Source organism: Molossus molossus, unplaced genomic scaffold, assembly GCF_014108415.1.
Source record: "Molossus molossus isolate mMolMol1 unplaced genomic scaffold, mMolMol1.p scaffold_m16_p_8, whole genome shotgun sequence".
Classification (NCBI taxonomy): domain Eukaryota; kingdom Metazoa; phylum Chordata; class Mammalia; order Chiroptera; family Molossidae; genus Molossus; species Molossus molossus.
The window spans coordinates 82209907-82217262 of NW_023425402.1; positions in this window are offsets into that span (position 1 = coordinate 82209907).

Genomic DNA, 7356 nt, shown 5'->3' on the forward strand with positions numbered 1-7356 from the left:
TTCAGAATGTTGATGTCTTATATACAGTTCCTAAAACAATCTGTTGATTGACATCTGTCAATTACTCAGACATTTTATCTTTAGCCTTTGTAAATGAACACAATGTAATAGTCAATTAAATATGACATAATTTACCAAGACTTATGTTCCTTATTCAAATTAAATATATTCTGTTAATGACCAGGCTTATAATAAAACTGGAAAAGATACATAGATGATAGATAGATAAATAGATTGATAAATAGACAAACTGGAATGTGTGTGTGTGTGTGTGTGTGTGTGTGTGCGTATAAATAAAATCAGAAAGGAAAAGGCTTTAAAAAAAAAAAAAGGTAAGAATGGAGACTTAATTAAACAGAATTTGGAGTCTTATAGCTGGCTCATTAGCACACTAACTAGCCAGACACTTGTCAATTCAATTCAGCATACTCAAGTTCATTCTTCCTTGGTACGCACCATAGAATTTTTAAAAATTCATCAGCCTGTAACTGCTAGTACATCATTGTTCTTATTTCTTTGATTGAAGAACATTCCTAAATCCTAGATGGCAAAAAAACTGAAGGACATGTATTTTCCTTTTGAAGGACTTAACAGAACTTTGTAAAATGTAGCAGCAATATGCTTCAGGAAAAACAAACAAAAACCCACTACCTGTTTACTAATTAATCTGTTCTAGTCTTGAAAATAAATAAGAAAGTTCATGAGTAGGTAGATTTGTTTAAACACACAAAAAGTTTGTTTAAAAATTGACATACAGTGCTAGGGCAAAGTGCACAGAGTTCTTACCTTACCTATTCCTTGGGTCTACTGACTGATGATTGATTTCACTTTCTCTAAACTATAAGCAATAATAGTAACAGGGAAAGTTTACAGAGTGTTTAAAATGTGCTAAGCACTTTCTTAAGATACATAATGCATCGTTTAGATATGAGGATATACAATGTTTCCTTGAGTTCAGACAACAATCCTATGACATTCTTATAATCATTACACCCGTTTGACAAATGAGGAAACAAAGTTACAGATTAACTAATTTGCCCAACTGCACATATATGGGTGAGAAGTGAGGGAGAGGAAGCAAAGAGGAAAAGGAAATTCTCAAACCAAATGGAATCAGCAAACTAGCAAGGATATCTTCTAACCAAAAATCAAAGAAATGTAATAAAGCTTTTAGACAAGCAAATCAATCCTGTTGTCATTAATGCTGGCCAGGGTTGATTAAAATCATTTGAGTGGAGAGTAAGTGTGTCCTGGCAAATACTGGGAACTTACTAGGTTTTGGTTTATTTGGAAAAAATGAATGCATCAATCAATCAATCAATAGAAATTGGGTATAACAGAAAAAAATGATCAGCATACATTTAAAAACCACTAAAATATTAATATTCTTTAATTTATTAAATATTCTAAGAAAATAATTCACAATGTTGAACATGATATATATACAATGATATTTATCACTTACAAAAGAGAAAAGTGGAAATGATATAAATGTCCAACAATAGGCAGATTCATGAGCATTATGTGGATAGAATATCTCACAGCCTCTAGCAATAAAGGTTATTAGAAAACAGCAAGTTGCAATGTGAGAAAATATTTATGAGAAAATGTTGAGTAAAAAAAAAAAATCACCTGGCCAGTGTGGCTCAGTGGATCAAGTGTCGTCCCATGGACGGAGAGGTCCTGGTTCTATTCCCAGTCAAGACATGTGCCTGGCTTGTGGGCTGGATCCCAAGTAGGGGGCGTGCAGAAAGACATCCATGTGTCTTTCTCATATCGATGTTTCTCTCTCTCTTTGTCCCTCTCTCTCTAAAATACAATTTAAAACTATTTTTTTTAAATCAGAATGTTGTTAACCAGTGTCACCTCAATAAATTCAATAAAAAGGAAAATAAATAAAAATAAAATAATTAAAAAATCAGAAAACAGTACAGCATTTCAGTTGGGGAAGATGAAAACGTTCTGGAGATGGATGGTTGTGATGGTTGCACAACAATGAGAATGTAATGCCACTGAATTGGATACTTAACATGGTTCAAATGGTAATTTTTATTACACATATTTTACTAGGAAAAATAATAAGTTAAAAGTCAACATATACCATGATTAAAGCCAAGAAGAAAAGACTAAAAAAGAAACTCCATAACCATAATATTGATATAATTATTGATAGATACAGAATAATAAAATTTTATAACTGCACTTTTTTAGTTTCCTTGTTTTGGGTATATGGTTACAGTGTGTCTTTTTAAAGAGGACTTGTATTCTCATTGCAAATTTATCATATAGTAACTCCAGTCGTGAATTTAGATCTGCTTTGGGCAAAATGGTTTCTGTAGAATCCCCGTTCTATCAAATGTAGTAAGTATAATTGGAAAGGAGGGTCTCTCATCAAATCAGCTTGGAGAACTGGGGCTGAACGAAGTTAAACAGGTTCCTTAACTACAGCCGTCTTCTTCACTGTAGGCCTTTTCCATGGTTATCAATATAGCACTGTGTTCTGTGAATAAGTTGGAAGTGGGAAAAATGCATTCATTCTCAAGGTTCCAGACCATAGAACTTTTTCAGAGAGAAGTATTTCTCAGGCTTAGGGTTCTAGGGAACAGAATTTGGGAAGGACCACTTTAAGCAACATTTAATATCTGTTTTTCAATTTTCTTCATATAAAAATGAGACTGATCAATCAGATTTTCCAAAGGATTAAATGAAATATATATTTTTTTCTATAGATATACATCTACTCATAGGTATAAATATGAAAAGGCCAAGGTGATGATAATCCCTGAGTATAGGTTCTTTTTCTTTCCCTTTTTTTTTTATCCTCACCCGAGAACATTTTTACATTTTTTATTCAGATAGAGCAGGAAGGAGAGAGAGGAAGAGAGAGAAACATCGATGTGAAAGGGACACATCACGTGGCTGCCACCCACACAACCCAACCAGGGCCAGGGACAAACCGCAGCCAAGGTACCTGCCCTTAGCGGGAACCGAACCCGGGTCTCTGTGAACCACAGGCTGACGCTCTACCGCTGAGCCAAACTGGTCAGGGCAAAGGTTCTTTTTCTTTATCGCTCCACTGAAGGATATGTACAAACCTATACCCAGCAGAGGCAAGGTTTTATTTACCCAGTGGCTATCCATAAGTGTACCCACAGCATGTATTTATAAATAATTATGTAATATTCTCAGCGTGTTAATAATAACTAATTGCTTATATCATGCTTTTCAGTTTGTAATACCTATTCACTCACATGATCTCAATCTGTCCTCACTGCAAACCTGTGAAGTAGGCAGGTGGTATTGTTAATTTTGCTTAACTGATGAGAACAACAAAAGCTTAGAGAGATTAAATGCTTGGCCAAGGTTATAACACTGGCCAATAGCAGACTGATCACTCTGACCTCATATTCTGATTCTGAATCTCATTGCCCCCACCCCAATGCCCATGTCCCTAATTCTCATCTCTTAAACAGTTTCCTTTGCGTTTGGTGCCAAATTCCTCAATTCCGATCTATCAGAGTCTCCTGGGTGGGTGGGTGCAAACAAGCTTTTCTTTTTCTCTTTTAAAGGAAAAAAAAAGAAGAAAAGTAAAAGCGCTCCCTTACAATAATTGTCTTGCATGGGTTTGTATGTTTTCAGTAGAGTCCTCCAGGAAGTGAGGGGATGGAAATTCTGACAATGTAGCCCTTGAACAGAACAGGTACTTACAGGGGGAAAAAAAGCCTCTTATACCTTCGGAAAGCTGTTGTTCTGGATGAGTGTTTGAATCTTCTACTGAAGCGCAAAGCCCAGCCGCTCCCTGGAGTGGGGCTGGGACCTGGCCAGTTACTCCTTAGATCTCGACACTAGAGCATCTAGGATGGCAGTGTGCCTAAGTCTCTAAAACATTATTCTCCCTATAAGTTCTTAGGTAATTTTGGATCAAATGGAAAGAAATGCATTGTATTTAAAACCAGAGTTATTTTGTAAGTCCCCTAAACCCTTTAAAATACCCAACTCTGGGGATTAGTTCAGAAACACTAGTCAAGGAGATGCATGCTCCAAAGGTTTTATCCAAGGAAGAATTAAAAAAAAAAAAAAAAAATGCAAGCAGCTTGAGAGCTCTGTGTTGCCAATTTGGAAGAGCAATTTGCCTACAGCTGGATATAATTAACAAGCCTGGGTCAAAAAGGAAGCCAATCATAAAAGTGTAAATTGGACTGAGGTGGAGGGATGGGACATACTCTGACTTCAGTGTCTCTCCCCATTTTCAAAAACCTACTCAGATGATGTTAATAAAAGATTGAATTCTAACAGAAAATAAATGTTTGGTCTTCATGGTACCATCATATGTGTTTGATAAATGAAAATTTCTGGGACATGATATGATGTCTTATGCATCTTTTATACTTGTGGGTAATTTCCAAACAAAAAAAAAAAAAAAAAGTTGCCCCCCCCCATCCCGGTTCACTATAGAAAAAAAAGGTATAAAAGCACCTGGTATATAACATCCCCAATGAACCCTGTTTTAATAATTGTTTTTATCTGAATGGACAAATTATACTCAAGTATTTTTTTTTTTGTTTATTTTAGTAAAAAAAAAAACAACAAGAAAGGGGATGACTCTTAAAACTAATTAAATACATCATTTGCAATAATACATCTTGCAGGGTTAAGAGCTCATATGCAAAGTTGCAGCCGGAGGAGAATTAACACAGCTGAATGAGAAATTATCTAATGATTTCGCTCCTTCCTTTCCCCCACTCCTGAAGGAGTCTGGGGGCTGGCTTCACGTATGGAACCCTGTGGATCTTGCCATCATTCTTTTCTGCTTATTCTGGTCTTGAGATAGAATGAAATAGAATTCTAAACTCAAAATGTGGTCCTTCCCAAGCTCTGGCAAGTTTTGTCATCCTCCACATGTTCTCCAATAAAACCCCCCCTTTACATTGTGGGTGCTGCCCCAGCATTTATAACCAGGGGAAGTCTGACAAGAAAATAAACCATTAAAACCTACACACAAAAATAAGGGCTCATTTCAGTCCCAAAGTCCTCTTTAACCAAAGCAAAGAATTCATTTTGTCATTTGCAGGCATTTATTAAGTGTACAACACAGTGCTAGTTACTCTATGGGGAACACAAGAGAATTGGTAGTTTATATTTAGTAGATAAAAAATAAAAAAACAAACCAAGTATGTGTGTGGCATCCTACATGTGAAAGCAAAGTATTAGGTCATGGTAAAGTGCAGTTAGAGGGAAAAGTTTGGGGGGATGACCAGTTTTGAGCTAGACCTTAAAGAAAGTGCTGGTTGTGACTGGCAGGAAAAAAGTTCTGAGGTGTAAACTTTTGGAGCTTGAACTTCCTACTTGAACAGGCTTTCCGTGAAGTAATTTGCTTGTGCTAACAGACTCAAACGTGCCTCTCATTGACTGTGATACCTGCCTGTCCTGGAGATGAGTTCTCATTTTATTGTTGAATGTTTTTTAAGTCACCTGAGAAGACTTGTTGGAAAATGCATGAAATACAGATTTTTTGTAATATTAATTAATATGCTTTCAAATTGCTTAAACTAAATAAGCTCAGAGAAGAGTACATGAAGAAATAGCCATGTGAGCACAGTAGACTATTAAAATCACATACAGCTTCTTTGAGGCCATAATGAAGTAGTCCATGAGAACTACAGCTGATGAATGTCCACAATCCCAGCAAAAGTCAAAGGATGACAAGCTGCAACTGTCTGGGTAAAGAATCAGGCTGAGTTGGACAAAACCTAGTTTAATTTAAGTTGCTGCATGATGTAAAATGGCCACTTAACTAATTTAGATACACCTTCAAAGCTTGGTGGGCAATATGAATATACATAAGAAATAATAATATTAGCTAGTTAGAAAAAAAATACTTTACATGGTGTGGTAGGCAGAATAATGCCAACCTAACCCCCATCCCCAAGAAAGTATGTTTATGGAAACTCCGAACATGTAAATATGTTCCCTTACCTGGCAAAAGAGACTTTGCATATATGCTTATGTTAAGGATTTTGATACAGCAATATTGTCCAGGAAGATCTGGGCAGGCTGAATGTAATCCCCAAGGTCCTTATAAAAGAGGCAATAGGGTATCCAAATTGGAAAGAAATAAGTAAAATTGTCACTATTTGCAGGTGACATATATTATATATAGAGAGAAAGTTCTAAATAGTCCACCAAAATCTATAAGAATTAATAAATAAATTCAGTGAAGTTGCAGGATACAAATTAATATTCAGAAATCTGTTGCATTTCTACACACTAATAATGAACTATCAAAAATAGAAATTAATAAAACAATCCTATTTACAAACGCATCAAAAAGAATAAAGTATCGCCCTGGCCGGTTTGGCTCAGCGGTTAGAGCGTTCGCCTGCGGTCCGGAGAGACCCGGGTTCGGTTCCCGCTAAGGGCACGTACTTCGGTTGCAGTTTGTCCCCGGCCCTGGTTGGTCGTGCGGGTGGCAGCCACTCGATGTGTCCCTTTCACATCGATGTTTCCCTCTCTCTCTCTTCCTCTCTCTCCCTCCCACTCTGTCTGTACAAAAAAATGGAAAAATGTCCTCGGATGAGGATTAAAAAAAAAAAAAAAAAGAATAAAGTACCTTGAAATAAATTTAACCAAGGGGGTAAAACATACTCCAAACTCTATAAAACATGATGAAAAAATTGAAGACACAAATAAGTGGAAGGCTATACTGTTCTCACTGATTGAAAGAATTAATACCATTAAAACTGCATACTACCCAAAACAATCTAGAGTCAATGCAATCCCTATCAAAATACAAAGACATTTTCACAGAACTAGAACAAATAATCCTAAATATAGATGAAACCACCAAAGACCCTGAACAGCCAAAGCAATCTTGAGAAAAAAGATTAAAGTTAGAAGTATCACACTTTCTGATTTTAAACTATATTACAAAGCTAAAGTAATCAAAACAGTATGGTACTGGTACAAAAATAAACATAGATCAATGGAACAGAATAGAGAGTCTAGAAATTAACCTAAGCCTAGATGGTCAACTAATGTATGACAAAAGAGGAAAGACTATGCAATGGAGAAAAGACAGTCTCTTCAATAAATGATATAAGAAAAACTGGACAGATACATTTTTAAAATGTAACTAGACCACTTTCTTACACTATTTAAAAAATAAACTCAAAATGAATTAAAGACTTAAGTGTAAAGCCTGAAACCATTAAACACCTGGAAGGAAACATAGACAATAAACTCTTTGACATTGGTTTCAGTAATATTTTTTGGATATGTTTACTTGGGCAAAGGCAACAAAAGCCAAAATAAAATAGGACTACATTTTTGCACAGGGACGGAAACCATCAACAAGTA